The sequence below is a fragment of the Schistocerca cancellata genome, chromosome 6 (genome assembly GCF_023864275.1).
Source record: "Schistocerca cancellata isolate TAMUIC-IGC-003103 chromosome 6, iqSchCanc2.1, whole genome shotgun sequence".
Classification (NCBI taxonomy): Eukaryota; Metazoa; Arthropoda; class Insecta; order Orthoptera; family Acrididae; genus Schistocerca; species Schistocerca cancellata.
Genome location: NC_064631.1, coordinates 332553012 through 332569091, shown reverse-complemented (window position 1 = coordinate 332569091; position 16080 = coordinate 332553012).

Here is a 16080-nt window from a genome sequence, read left to right as displayed (position 1 = left end):
CATGTTAACTTACTGATTTCTTTATTCTCAAAGTTGACAATTAGAGTAATGGAAAAAGTAGTTAACGCTAAATATTTTTGTTAACTTAATGTAAGAATTTTCCATTTAAGTTTTCGTCAATACGTGCATGCATGAACAATATTTCTTGTTCATTACAGTAACAGAAGATGGTGTATTTTTGCAGTAAAGCTGCAATTTTTTTAAGTTTAAGGCTAATCCATTTGGCAAAATGCAAATAGAAATTTTAGCAAAACATTTACTTTTCCCCTTTTGGACACATGGTTCGAGATGAATCCTTGTATCTTCTGCAAAATGGACTAATTCTGCCTCCTGATTTAAATAAAACCACATATAATTGGTATTATGAAAGGATATAAGGTAAATCCTGGCTACGTTTTGAAATATATGAAGGAATACTGGAGTTGGGTGGGGCGGCAAAACCTGTCCAGTGTCGTTATATCTAAAGGAATATGGGAGGCAGGTGGTATTGTTGGTTGTAATTCGGTGACCCAGGCCTGCTAGTGCCTGCGGAATACCGTCAGCGACCAAGATCTGCTTTATAATGCCCCAGCACAGCTGTTCCCGAGCCAAACTTTGATCTGTGTGCCGTGTCGCACATTGGCCACACTCAGCACTCTGCATCATGGAGTATTAATACGTCTACATATAGCAACCCGGAAATGATTAACTAGAAAGTTATGTTAACTAGATTTTTACTGCAATAAGGAAGCCGTGTTTTCATTTACCTTGGGGAATCTCACTTAAAGATCCTATTCTAATAATTCAGGATAAAGTGACTACCATGTTAATCACTTAACCCAGCTAAACCCCTCGAAGGCGTCAAGACACAGAAGTTCTCCGCGTACTAATCTGTTCCTTTAAAATTAACTATGCCTCAAATTGATGGTTGAGAGGACGACACAACGCCAAAGGAGGAAAGTATTGGTTGTGCCATATCTTACGACTGTTGCATATCACTTAAATATACAATCGTCTTTGCACATCGTAACCTTGCCAGGGCCCAGCAACAAGTGTAGTTTCAACTCCTCCCTCCAGACAGGCTCATACAACTTAAGGTTGTATCATAAAATCAGAAGCCGGCACCTCGTTCCGCCATACTCAAGCTTTTACTATTGTTGTTATGTTTTTGTTGTTGTGGTCTTCGTCCAGAGACTGCAGAGACTGGTTTGATGCAGCTTTCCATGCTACTCTATCCTGTGCAAGCTTCTTCATCTCCCAGTGCCTACTGAAACCTACATCCTTCTGACTCTGCTTAGTGTATTCATGTCTTGGTCTCTACGATTTTTACCCTCCACTCTGCCCTCCAGTACTAAATTAGTGATCCCTTGATGCCTCAGAACATGTCCTACCAACCGATCCCTTCTTCTAGTCAACTTGTGCCACAAACTCCTCCCCAATTCTATTCAATAACTCCTCATTAGTTATGTGATCTACCCATCTAATTTTCAGCATTTTTGTGTAGCACCACATTTCGAAAGCTTCTATTCATTCTTGTCAAAACTATTTATCGTCCATGTTTCACTTCCATACATGGCTACACTCCATACAAATACTTTCAAAAATGACTTCCTGGCACTTAAATCTATATTCGATGTTAACAAATTTCTCTTCTTCAGAAACGCTTTCCTTGCCATTGCCGGTCCACATTTTATATCCTCTCTACCTCGACCATCATTAGTTATTTTGCTCCCCAAATAGCAAAACTCCTTTACTACTTTAAGTGTCTCATTTCGCCGGTCGTCTCATGTCCTAATTTAATACCCTCAGCATCATCCGATTTAATTCGGCTACATTCCTTTACCCTCGTTTTGCTTTTGACGATGTTCATCTTATATCCTCCTTTCAAGACACTGTCCATTCCGTTCAACTGCTCTTCCAAGTCCTAAGCTGTCGCTGACAGAATTACAATGTCATCGGCGAACCTCAAAGTTTTTATTTCTTCTCCATGGATTTGAATATCTACTCCCGATTTTTCTTTTGTTTCCTTTAATGCCTGCTCCATATACAGACTGAATAACATCGGGGAAAGGCTACAACCCTTTCTCACTCCCTTCCCAACTACTACTTCCCTTTCATGTCCCTCGACTCTTATAACTGCCATCTGGTTTCTGTACAAATTGTAAATAGCCTTTCGCTCCCTGTATTTTACCCCAGCCACCTTCAGAAATTGAAAGAGAGTATTCCAGTCAACATTGTGAAATCTTTCTCTAAGTCTACAAATGCTAGAAACGTAGGTTTACCTTTTCTTAATCTTTCTTCTAAGATAAGTCGTAGGGTCAGTATTGCCTCACGTGTTCCAACATTTCTACGGAATCCAAACTGATCTTCCCCGAGGTCGGCTTCTACCAGTTTTTCCATTCGTCTGTAAAGAATTCGTGTTAGTATTTTGCAGCCGTGGCTTATTAAACTGATAGTTCGGTAAATTTCACATTTGTCAACACCTGCTTCCTTTGGAATTGGAATTATTGTATTCTTCTTGAAGTCTGAGGGCATTTCTCCTGTCTCATACACCTGTCTTGCCAGATGGTAGTTTTGTCAGGGCTGGCTCTCCCAAGGCTATCAGTAGTTCTAATGGAATGTTGCCTATTCCCGGGGCCTTGTTACGACTTAGCTCTTTTAGTGCTCTGTCCAACTCTTCACGCAATATCATATCTCCGATTTCATCTTCATCTACATCCTTTTCCATTTCCATAATATTGTCCGCAAGTACATCACCCTTGTATAGACCCTCTATATACTCCTTCCACCTTTCTGCTTTCTCTTCTTTGCTTAGAACTGGGTTTCCATCTGAGCTCTTGATATTCATACAAGTGGTTCTCTTTTCTCCAAAAGTCTCTTTAATTTTCCTGTAGGCAGTATCTATCTTACCCCTAGTGAGATATGCCTCTGCATCTTTACATTTGCCCTCTAGCCATCCCCGCTTAGCCATTTTTCACTTCCTGTCGATCTTATTTTTGAGACGTTTGTATTCCTTTTTGCCTGCTTCATTTACTGAATTTTTATATTTTCTTCTTTCATCAATTAAATTGAATATCTCTCCTGTTATCCAAGGATTTCAATTCGTTCTCGTCTTTTTGCCTACTTGATCCTCTGCTGCCTTCACTATTTCGTCCCTCAAAGCTACCCATTCTTCTTCTACTGTATTTCTTTCGCCCATTCTTGTCAATTGTCCCCTTATGCTCTTCCTGAAACTCTCTACAACCTCTGATTCTGTCAGTTTATCCAGATCCCATCTCCTTAAATTTCCACCTTTTTGCAGTTTCTTCAGTTTTAATCTGCAGTTCATAACCAACAGATTGTGGTCAGAGTCCACATCTGCCCCTGGAAATGTCATAAAATTTAAAACCTGTTTCCTAAATCTCTGTCTTACCATTATATAATGTATCTGAAACCTGCGAGTATCTCCAGGCCTCTTCCATGTATACAACTTTCTTTTATGATTCTTTAACTAAGTGTTAGCTATGATTACGTTATTCTCTGTGCACAATTTTACCAGACGGCTTCCTGTTTCATTCCTTACCCCGATGCCATATTCACCTACTACGTTTCCTTCTCTTCCTTTACCTACTACCGAATTCCAGTCATCCATGACTATTAAATTTTCGGCTCCCTTTAGTATCTGAATTTTTTTTTATCTCATTAATTTCTTCATCATGTGCAGAGCTAGTTGGCGTATAAACTTGTACTACTGTAGTAGGCGTGGGCTTCGTGTCTATCTTGGCCACAATAATGGGTTCACTATGCTGTTTGTAGTAGCCTACCCCCACGCCTATTTTTTATTCATTATTAAACGTACTCCTGCGTTACCCCTATTTGATTTTGTACTTATAACCCTGTATTCACCTGACCAAAAGTCTTGTTCCTCCTGCCACCGAACTTCACTAATTCCCACTATATCTAACTTTAATCTATCCATTTCCGTTTATAAATTTTCTAACCTACCTGCCCGATTAAGGGATCTGACATTCCACGCTCCGATCCGAAGAACGCCAGTTTTCTTTCTCCTGATAACGACGTCCTCCTGAGTAGTCCGCGCCCGGAGATCCGAATGGGGGACTATTTTACCTCCGGAATATTTTACCCAAGAGGACGCCATCATCATTTAACCATACAGTAAAGCTGCATGCCTTCGGGAAAAATTACGGCCGTAGTTTCCCTTGCTTTCAGCCGTTCGCAGTGCCAGCACAGAAAGGCCTTTTTGGTTAGTGTTACAAGGCCAGATCAGCCAACCATCCAGACTGTTGGCCCTGCATCTACTGAAAAGGCTGCTGCCTCTCTTCAGGAACTACACGTTTGTCTGGCCTCTCAACAGATACCCCTCCGTTGCGGTTGCACCTACGGTACGGCTGTCTGTAACACTGAGGCACGCAAACCTACCCATCAAGGTCCATGGTTCATGGGGAAGGGGGGATTGTTATTATATCTGTATGTTGGATAAAAGTAAAGTCTCCCCAGAAGACATGCTCTTTTTAATGGTTCTGACAACCCTCTTTATACAGAAGAGGAGATAACACAATTTAAGAGCCGAGCTGGCATTCGTCCATTTTGTTTCAAGTGGGTACAAGCGCACTCTCCGTTATTTAGGTCAATTACCAATTTTCGCGCCATACAGATATCTTTTCTAAATCTTTCTGCAATTTTTTTGAGCTTCTGATGACTTTACTAGTGGATAAAAGACAGCGTCATCTGCAAACAACGTGAAGCAGCTGCTCAAATTGTCTCCCAAATCTTATACATAGGTAAGGAACAGAAAAGGGCCTATAACACTACCTTGGGGAACTCCAGAAATCACTTCTGTTTTACTCGATGACTTTCCGTCAGTTACTACGAACTGTGACCTCTCTGACAGGAAATAACGAATCCAGTCACATAACTGAGACGATATTCGATAAGCACGCAATTTCACTACAAGCTGCTTGTGTGGTACAGTGTCAAAAGCCTTCCGGAAATCCAGAAATACGGGATCAATTTGAGGTCCCTTGTCAACAGCACTCAACACTTCATGCGAGTAAAGAGCTAGTTGTGCTTTACAAGAACGATGTTTTCTAAACCCGTGTTGACGGTGTGTCGATAGACCGTTTTCTTCGAGGCGATTCGTAATGTTCGAACACAATATATGTTGCAAAATCCTGCTGCGTATCGACGTTAATAATATGGGCCTGTAATTTAGTGGATTACTCCTACTACCTTTCTTGAATATTGATGTGACCTGTGCAACTTTCCAGTCTTTGGGTATGGATCTTTCGTCGAGCGAACGGCTGTATATGATCGTTAAGTGTGGACCCATTGCATCAGTATACTCTGAAAGGAACCTAATTGGTATACAGTGTGGACCAGAAGACTTGATTCTATTAAGTGATTAAAGTGATTAAAGCTGTTATTGATTCGAATTCTGGAATATTTACTTCGTTTTATTTTGTGGAGGCATTTCGGAAAGCTGTATTTAGTAACTCTGCTATGACAGCGCGGTAGCAACACAAGGCACCGTACGCCACCTGAACACACCCATCGTATTCGTGAAAAACTTACATTTTGATGATAAAGTGTGAAATAATCGCAATAATGGATTTTCGCTGCAAACTTAAAATATGAAACTTCTCCTTATTTGGGGCGCTTATTTGGAAACGTATCGCTGCATATTCGTTGCACATTCGGCTCGCTAAATGGGATCAGCTATTAGAGATGTACGAAATTGCTGACGCAAAAGGTATATCAGAAGGAATTTCATTTTACACTAGCTATGACCGTAGATGTTAAGTCCCATAGTGCTCAGAGCCATTTGAACCATTTTTGAACACTAGCTATGAATAAGATGAGCGGCAGAGTATTATATTCCACGAGCTATGAGCAAGATAAGCGCCATATTCGTTGAATATTGTTCAAAAAGAAATTAAGAAACGAAACTATCAGCAAAATTTTAACCGAAGTATAAAGAGTTGCACCGAAAACGGCGAAGTCGATTTCATCTTTCGTAACAATGTTTTCTGGTATGTAAAACGGTGTCTTGGTCCTGAGTGCTTTACACGAAATAAAACAAGAATCCCACGCAATAACGGAACTCTTCTGGAGGAATAGTGTGGGGGAAAAAACAGGCTGGATTAGGAAAGTGGAAGAAACGTCATCTTTTTTTAGGACAAGGTATATGCGCTCAGAGGTCTTTTAGCGATAAAAAACGTGAGGGATTTTTAGTACAAACTATAGCAATGTTAATCCCATTCACGAGATCAGTCACTGCAAGACTCCCACTTACCCGAACTACTAAATAAGAGTCTGGAAAAGATTTTAAGATCCACTGAAGTGGTTATTACAGTCATATATGGTTATTTTACAGACCTTGCAGAGTCACACTTCAGAATTAGGAGCTACTCTGATTAAAGTGCATTGAGTTAAACGCGTACAAGGTCGAAAGAGAACACTTCGTACAGCATCCTTCTGTCCGTAAGTTGTAGATCTTACAACAATGCTACACCGTATGAATGGAAGCGTATATTAGCGAGGGTCCAAGGCTTCATCAGTGTTATGACCCCGCTCCCAAACCATGTCACTAAAAGCAGTATTTTTTACGTACGTGTATCAGTTTCTATATTTCTCAACTAATTTTCGAAGAAAAAGTAGCATAAAAATTGTCTCGTAAATGGGAAGAAATTCAAGGAAAGTAAAAGCTATCTTTAACACATGATACATTTCATGTGTTTGCCTGAAAGCAATCCCAGATGGGTAAGCTTGCAGACATACTGGGTGCCTGCAGGAAACATTCTAGACAGGTAAAGTCGCCCGTTCAAATGCTGACAGTACCTGCTGTCAACAACAAATCAAACACGGTTTGCGAGCGTACAGACAAAACCAGCAAACCATAGGAACTTGTGTGAAGCAGGCAGAAAGGGAAAGATTATCGGCAAAGAAAACAGTAACAACAAAACTGACTTTCTTTCGTTTATACATTAGTACAGCTATAGTCTCAAGACCTGTGTTCGCGATTGTAGCATTAAGTGAAACTATATGCTTAACTTTATTACATTCTGGGGCTGATCTAGATTAATATGAAAAATAGAAGTAACAAACCTCAAAATGCCATGATCGGTTTTCTAGAGCTCTGTGTATGATATTTTATGTAATGATTATTTTATTTTCTACACGCCAATATACAGTGCCTTCCACGTCCTTGAATTATCTGTTTATTATGTGACACAAAGTATTCTACGTATAGAATAAATTCTTTTATGTGTAGTGCACAATGTGCGTTATAGACCCATATCACGTTAACAGACTTATGTAAATATCCCATACCCGGTTTTGTGCCTACTCGGTTTATGCTTCAAAGATTCGAAGATTGCAATATCGTTTGCCGAAAGAGGTAAGTGATACGCTAGTAGTAGTAAGTGAACGCTTCGATTTTATTTCTTGGAAATTTTGGCATTGTAAAAGCTGTAAGAGTTTGTTGCTATTACAGTTGCATGACTCGTGAACGTGTCAAATTTTCGGACGAAAGCCTTTAAAATAATGTAATTTTGTGAATGCAGTTCCTTACAAAGTGATACTAAAACGGCGTGCCGCACGCTGAGGTAAGCAGATTTTTATTAATGTTAAAAAGGAAGACAGTTCCAAATGTTCTGCGAAATTATATTTATTTGGTCAGGAACCAGCTTCTCAAGCCATACTCAGGTAACAACTGAATGTCACAAACACAGATAAACATGATGTGCGACTTACACAGATATTATTTGTATAGAAGATACAAAAATGATAAACGTGTTAACAGATGAAAATGTTACAATAATTACTTTAACTAAAAAAGGATAAACAATTTTTTATGGGGAGGTACATTTAACAAATGCTGAGAAAGAAGATGAATTTACAGTTTGAATCTAATATTTGTAACTAAAACTTAGTTTAACAATGGGGAAAATGGAAACTCAGTCTTAATACTAGATTGGCAGTGTGAAAGAGTGTGTATTGGTTAGTCAGACAAAGCTGTGTCAATTAGGCTGTGTGAACATGACAGAAAAGTGGCTATTAAGGAAGAAAGATTCGACCTCTGCTGACCATATTTGAGCAGTAAACTATTCATATGATGCAGAACGTGAAGTTTTACATTCCGTCAAGAAAAGCAGAGAGATGAACCTACTGGAAATGTTGGAATTCAATGATCAGATTAGTATTCAATGATCAGATTCAATATCCATTTCCCTCTTTGTTAAATTAAGTTTTCGTTACAAATACAAATTCAAATTGTAAATTTATATTTTTCTCATCATTTGTTAAATGTATCTCCACGTAAAAATCTATGTTTACCCCTTTTGAGCTAATATAATTATTGAAATGTAATTGAAATGTAAGGACCTCATCATTTTTGTATCTTCTGTACAAATAATACCTGTATAAGTCACGCTTCACATTTATCAATGTTCGCGACATGCCGATGGTCTGAGAAGCTGAAAGACGGTTCGTGACCACATCAATATAATTTTGCAGAACATCAGGAAGTGTTTTCCTTTTTGATCTGGTTATAATGTTCCGCCAAGTACAGTCGGAAAATTCAGTTATTAAAACTGTTATTATAAAATTTAACGCATTTTGCTGTGTTTTTTAAAAGCCTAGGTACATGTGGCAGTTTAAGTGGGAGCGGCGACAACAACAACAAATTAAATGGACACCCTCGCTGCAAACAGGCGTTTCTATTCTTCATTGGGGACATGTTGGAAATGTGTGCCCCGACCGGGACTAGAACACGGGATCTCCTGCTTACATGACAGACACTATCCATCTGAGCCACCGAGGGCATAGAGGATAGTGCGTCTGCAGGGACTTATCCCCTGCACGCTCCCCGTGAGACCCACATTCCCAACATGTCCACACCACTACATTCGTAGTGCGCCTAATAGATGTTTGCCCATCATACTCATTTCTCGTGGCAGATTAATCTACCAAGTCCCATACGAGTTCGGGCATAGCGTGTGCGTTCGCATACTGCCACATATACCTTGGCTTTTAAAAAACACTGTAAAATGCGTTAAATTTTATAATAACAGTTTTTATAACTGAATCTTCCGACTGTGCTTGGCGGAACGTGATAACCAGATCAAAAAGGCGCACTACGAATGTAGTGGTGTGGACATGTTAAGAATGTGGGTCTAACGGGGAGCGTGCAAGAGATAAGTCCCTGCAGGCGAATGATCCTCTGTGTCCTCGGTGGCTCAGATGGATAGAGTGTCTGCCATGTGAGCAGGAGATCCCGGGTTCGAGTCCCGGTGGGGGCACACACTTTCAACATGTCCCCAATGAAGTATATAAACGCCTGTTTGCAGCGAAGGTGTCCGTTTAATTATCATTTCATTCTAGCAAAAGCTGCATGGTCATTAATGGTAACTGTTCTTTCGGGAGCAGATACTACCGATATATATAACAGCAAATTATATTTGGAGGGGTAGGGAGGAATTAACAAACTGTCACTCCCTGTCCCACCTCCCCCTCCCTCCGGCCCCCAAAACACAACCCTCGACTCGCGGCATGAGCGCACAATAAGAGGAATAGCTCATGTACTCGTTCAATGTTATAATGATGACGTTTTCTTCTGTTCACATTTTATTTGGGGAAGGGAGTCTGGACCTCTGCTTTTCACCTGCAGCAAATGCCAGAAACAGCGTGCTGGTTGTGTAACGGTGATCGTGGCAGCGTGTCACAGACGGAGTGCTCGGCCGGCCCAGTAGTTTTGGCGCCGGTGGGAAGCACACGACAGGGCGCACCCCACTCCACCCCCGGGAGGCTGATGCACGCGCTAATACCGGAGCTGACGACACCAGGCGCACGGCCAGGGGACCCCGGGACCCCCACGCTGCAGTCATCGCGTAACCAGTCCCTTCCCTGAAAACTGCTCCAGTTCTAACACAAAAGCGATATGATGTTCCATGCTTCCCTGGTGTGGTGGATAATTGGCGCGTTCCCTCGAATTCAATAGCTATGTTATCCGTCAGTGAGTTACAGGACAGTATTAGTTGAAATCTCGCAAAATGGCGTAGATGTCTGTGTATAATGTAAATGGTGGGGTTCCACGTATTACACAACTGGTAACCGATATCACGGCCCATCAGATTTATCACCATGTATATTTTCGCGGATTCCTTAATAATAGTTCCAAACTAATGTTGTTGCTGCTTAATTTATTGATTTATCATATACCATCAATTGAAAGAAAATCAGCCCTCGGTCACTATTTTTAACAAATTAACCTGGTTTAGACAGGTTAGTTTGTTAAAAATAGTGACCGATGCCTGATTTTATTTCAATTGTAACTATTCACGGTCTCTGAAAGTGCAGCCAAAGATTTTGTTATCATATACCATTGAATGTCGAGTGGAGATGCAATGTTCTCCAACATCAGACTTGGTTGGTTGCATAAGGTGAATGTAGCGTTGATGTTTGGTGCTGTGTTCTTCCACTATGCCAGTGGTCTGGCCTGTGTAAACCCATATCACCTGGGCAAGGTATTTTGTAGATTCCAGCCTTCCGCAATAACAAATCGTCCTTTTCTGTCCCCAGGAGGTATGAAATTTTAGATGGTGGGCGGTAAAACACTTTGAAAGGTATTCGTTAGATCTTTGTCACGGTGTTTAACCTGTCTGTGGTGTCGTTTCTACCCCTCGCACCTCATTTGTGTCAGTAGCAGACCTCAAGAAAGGAGGACTGTGTCTGTTTGTTCATTTCACGATACAAAAAAAAGGTTTCAGCATTATTCCTATCTTCCCCATGAGAGTTGGCAATACTCTCTTAGGATTATAGGTTTGGCTACAGCGCGCATACACAAGCTCTGGAGTCTAAGATATTGTTGTCGCGCTGCGCACCGCACGAATTAATTAGTGGCAGTTTGGAAGCCTGTTGTGGTGCGCACGTGCGTTGGGCGAGGGGTCGTCGCCGAGCTGCCGTACTGCCGTGTCCGCCAGCAGCGACACAGGATTTGGTAGTGAGTTGATATTTTTTATAATTTGCAGCGCGCTTATTAATTTAAAGAAAAGGGTTTGTGTATGTGCGTAGCAGCAGACGGTAATTTTGATAATGATAGGTGTTGAATTCTTAAGGGAAACCATTGTTAGGCGAATAGATTAAGTATTGACTTTTGTCATTGATTTCTTTTGTAATTGTCAGGCAATTGTTTCACTATGTATTTAATTGAGAAGTATTTCAGTCTGTCTCAAGAGTTTGATTAATTTGTAATATTGCTTTAATGCCGCTGGAGGCAGATTTACATACGAAGCGATTGTTCAAAGAGCTTCAAGCGTTTTGTTAATTGAATGAGAAAGAATCGCTTTCAGAATACACTTTTTGAAAAAAGGAATTACTTGTTTGGGTTATCATTTATCGAATTTAGGTTTGATCAAACCCTTTCTCTTGAATTATATGTAGTTGTAGTAGCCAGGAGCAGCCGCAGCAACAGCAGGAGCCGCCATACAGAACATGCATTGCACTCAGCATGAATAATAGGTTTTTATGTTTTTGTTAAATAATGGAATGCAGCACATCAAGCAGTGGCAGCAGATGATGATGTCGTGTGACGAGGGCCTCCCGTCGGGTAGACCGTTCGCCTGGTGCAAGTCTTTCGATTTGAGGCCGCTGGGGCGACTTGCGCGTCGATGGTGATGAAATGATGATGATTAGGACAACACAACACCCAATCCCTGAGCGGAGAAAATCTCCGACCCAGCCGGGAATCGAACCCGGGCCCTTAGGATTGACAGCCTGTCGCGCTGACCACTCAGCTACCGGGAGCGGACAGTGGCAGCAGAAAGACCAAGTAAGTTTTTTGTTGCGCACAGGACCAATAAAAGAAAATAAAGTTTAGGCGATCTCTGTAATAGTAAAGTTAACAAGAGAACAAGCACGAGATTTTCGGTAAAAAACACGAGATAAGGGATAGAGCTCGCGACATTCCCCTATTCTGAATGTACGTAAATACACTTATGAGCCAAAGCATTATGCCCTATGCCCACCGCTTGGCGTTGAGGACACCTTACGTGGTAAGGCAGGTATTATGAGTGGAGCAGAGACGAACGGGGAATCAGTATAGCGACGATAAGTGGTGCAAATGCGGAAATCTGCTGGCTTAAGCAACTTTGACCAAAGCCAGATTGTAGTGGCCCAGTGCCTGGGAGTGAGCATTTCGGAAACAGCAAGGCTGGTCGGCTGGTCGCGTGCTGTGGCTAAAACCACGAGTAGGCGACATGAAGTTGGACATTCGTACTTCATCGCGGAACATAGGAATCGGAGGCTAGCCCGCTCTCTAAAGCAGGAAAGGCGGCGATCTGTAGCAGGTCTGACGATAGAGTCCAGTGCTGGCGCTGGAACAGTTTCGGAGCACACGGTTCAGCGAACCGTGTTGAACGTGGTGTTCTGCAGCAGAGGACCCTTACGTGTGCTCTTGTTGACACAACAACGTCGTCATTTATGCTCACAGTGTGTACGCGATCATCGAGATTGGAGCGCGGGTTAGTGGAATCTTTTATTGTTAAACCAGATCGATGGTCGTGTCCAGATAGGCCGTTATCCAGGCGGACGGCTGTTCGAAACATACATAACATAAAGCGCGCCACGGACGCAGTATTATGTTATAGGGGACATTCACTTGGGCTTCCATGGAGCCTGCAGTAGTAATCGAAGCACCATGACACTTGTGGACTGGGTGAACATTGTTGGGGATCACCTCTAATCCCACCAGCGGTGACATCTTCCAGTAGGATATCTGTCCTTGTCACAAGGCCAGAATCGTGCTGCAATGGTTTGAGGAGCATGCCAGTGAACTCGCGTTGACGTTTCGGCCACGAAATTCGGTTGATCTGAATCCGATGAAACCAAACTGGGACGTTATCGGATGCTAGCTCCGCGCCCACAAACCGACTGCCCATAATTTACGGGAAGTGCATGACCTGTACGTAGGCACCTGGCGCCACAAACCTCTGGAAATATATCAAGTACTTGTCGCATCCATGGCACGCAGAATCACTCTTGAATTGCGTTCCAGAGTTGGACCAACCGCTTTTAAATGGGTGGTCATAATGTTCGGCTCATCAATGTATGAATGTGTGATAGGGTAAACGAATGTACCCTTATTCCTCCTTTCCACATCCTGTGTGTCTGAGGAGTTGAATGTGTTTTAAAACGGGTTTCAGTGTGTTTCCTTTGGGTGACTGCTAATGCAGTCTAACCTAGTGCGTGGACAGATGTAGACAAAGGGTGTTAACGCAAAGTTGGCCAGGGTGCAATAAGTTTCTTTGACCCACCTTTCACCCTCCATGACCATATGTGGCCAGGGAGAGGATACCGCGTTCAAACGGCTCATGCGGCCTGGGACTAGGAGATGTGGATACGCACCTCTCTTTATTTGGTACTAGCTGATTACCCGATGTTGGCCAGGTATGTGTTAATACCAGTCTTCTATTAGCCCATCTCCACCTTCGCCATCCTTGGTTCACTTCTTCCTTCCCCCCTTTCTATCCATCTCCTCCACCCAACTCTCTGCCCACCTCCTCCTCCCTCCACACTCTCTCCTCTTCCCCCTCTCACACTTCATGTATTCCTGCCCCCTCTGTCCGACTGCTCCTTCTCTGTCTCCCCCCTCTAATTATGTCTCGTCCTCCACACTCTCTTCATCCACCTTCCCCCCACCTTTTCTCTTTCCATCTCCTCCTCTCCCTTTTTCTGCCCATTTCGCCGTCCCCCTCTGTTCATCTCCTCCTGGCACCTTCGTCAATCTCTTCCACCCTGTGCCTCAGTCCATCTCCTCCTCTTTCCTTTCTCTATCTTCTCCTCTCCCCTCCCCTCCTCTCTCTGTCCATGTCCTCCCTCCCTCCCTATCTGTGTCAGTCCCCTCATTGCCCACTCACTGTCTATCTCCTCCTCCCCCTTCCACACTGTCATGTTCACTCGAATACGAGACTGGTGGTTCTCTCTCGCACAGTAAGTCGTTCCAGATCGTAACTAAATGTGTACCAAATTTCGTTGGAATCGTTCTAAGCCTTTAGGATGAACTTTTTACCAGTTTCTTTGCCCACGTAGACATATGACAAATATAATGAGATTTTCACTCAGCAGTGGAGTGTGCGCTGATATGAAACTTCCTGGCAGACTGTGTGCCGGACCGAGACTCGAACTCGGGACCTCTGCCTTTCGCGGGCAAGTGCTCTAATTGCGGAGACGCGGAGACATGGCTTAGCCACAGCCTAGGGGATATTTCCAGAATGAGATTTTCTCCAGTCCGGCACACAGTTTTAATCTGCCAGGAAGTTTCATATCAGCGCACACTCCGCTGCAGAGTGAAAATCTCATTCCGGAAACATCCCCTAGGCTGTGGATAAGCCATGTCTCTGCAATATCCTTTATTTCAGGAATGCTAGTTCTGCATGGTCCGCAGGAGAGCTTCTGTACAGTTTGGAAGGTGGGAGACGAGGTACTGGCATAAGTCCAACTGTGAGGACGGGGCGTGAGTCGTGCTTGGGTAGCTCAATTTGTAGAGCACTTGCCCGCGACAGGCAAAGGTCCCGAGTTCGAGTCTCGGTCCGGCACACAGTTTTAATCTGCCAGGAAGTTTCATATGTCAAATATATTTCACATTTATTTTATTTCATGCGTATTTGTACACGTATTTAGCCAGTCTCGCTAGCGACTTTCGCCCTGCAATTTCATTTTCACGCAGCTCACTGTTTATGACGTCATATCCCCTGAATTATATGCTGTACAATTATATAATTTAGCAGGTACTCTCCGTGAAATATACAGTGAATAGGGCCGCTCGTAGCATCCGCGCCTGCTCATGCTCGGTGATGGCCGAAGACGAGACTCGCATCCAGGTCGCAATGGTTAGTCCTCTATCGCCCGTATCCAAGTCTGGCCAGCTGGCGAGTCTTCCCGGCACGCTGTGCCTTTGGCGAATCGTCCGAGATCCGAGGTCCGCTGCTCGAACGTTCTCATATCTGGCTACGACGTGGACAGTGACAGTCACCAGTCTTACGAATGAAGTTAAGGTGCTGTAAGAAATCCATTAATTACCGTACCTTTGAGATCACACTACCACACTAGGAAAGTTTCGTGAAGGTGAAGTTGACGAAAGAGTGAAGAGTGCGCAATTAAATCGAGCGAAGCCCTGGCGAGTGCTAAACAAAGCAGCGGCCGCCACGTCAGAGTGTCCGGTTTCTGCACAACACGGTGGGAGTCGTCGCGTCGCGACTCCTCAGCAGAGCGGGGTCCGGTCCAGCTGGCAGCCGGCGCGGCCTTCCCAGAAGCGCGGGCAGCCGCCCAATCTCACAGGCTATTAACCTGCGCGCCGCCGCCGGGGACCAGGCCGCGCCGCGCCGCGCCGACAAAGGACGCCTTTCTCTGCGCTAGCACCGAGAGCGAGCAGCCGCTGCTGGCGGGTCTAAGTAACAGGGGCGTTCGCTATTGATTTAGAGCTTTTTCCCCCATCAGTCATGGTGCGCCATCGGACTCATCCTTACACTTGCAAGTACACTACTGGCCATTAAAATTGCTACACCACGAAGATGACATGCTACAGACGAGAAATCTAATCTACAGGAAGAAGATGCTGTCATATGCAAATGATTAGCTTTTCGGGGCATTCACAGGAGGCTGGCGCCGGTGGCGACACCTACAACGTGCTGACGTGAGGAAAGTTTCCAACCGATTTCTCATACACAAACAGCAGTTGACCGGCGTTGCCTGTTGAAACGTTGTTGTGATGCCTCGTGTAAGGAGGAGAAATGCGTACCGTCACGTTTCCGACTTTGATAAACGTCGGATTGTAGCCTATCGCGATTGCGGTTTATCGTATCGCGACTTGCTGCTTGCGTTGGTCGAGATCCAATGACTGTTAGCAGAATATGGAATCGGTGGCTTCAGGAGGACAATAAGGAACGCCGTGGTGGATTCCAACGGCCTCGTATCACTAGCAGTCGAGATGACAGGCATCTTATCCGCATGGCTGTAATGGATCCTGCAGTCAAGACTCGATCCCTGAGTCAACAGATCTGCACGAACAGTTCGACGACGTTTGCAGCAGCACGGACAGCTATCAGC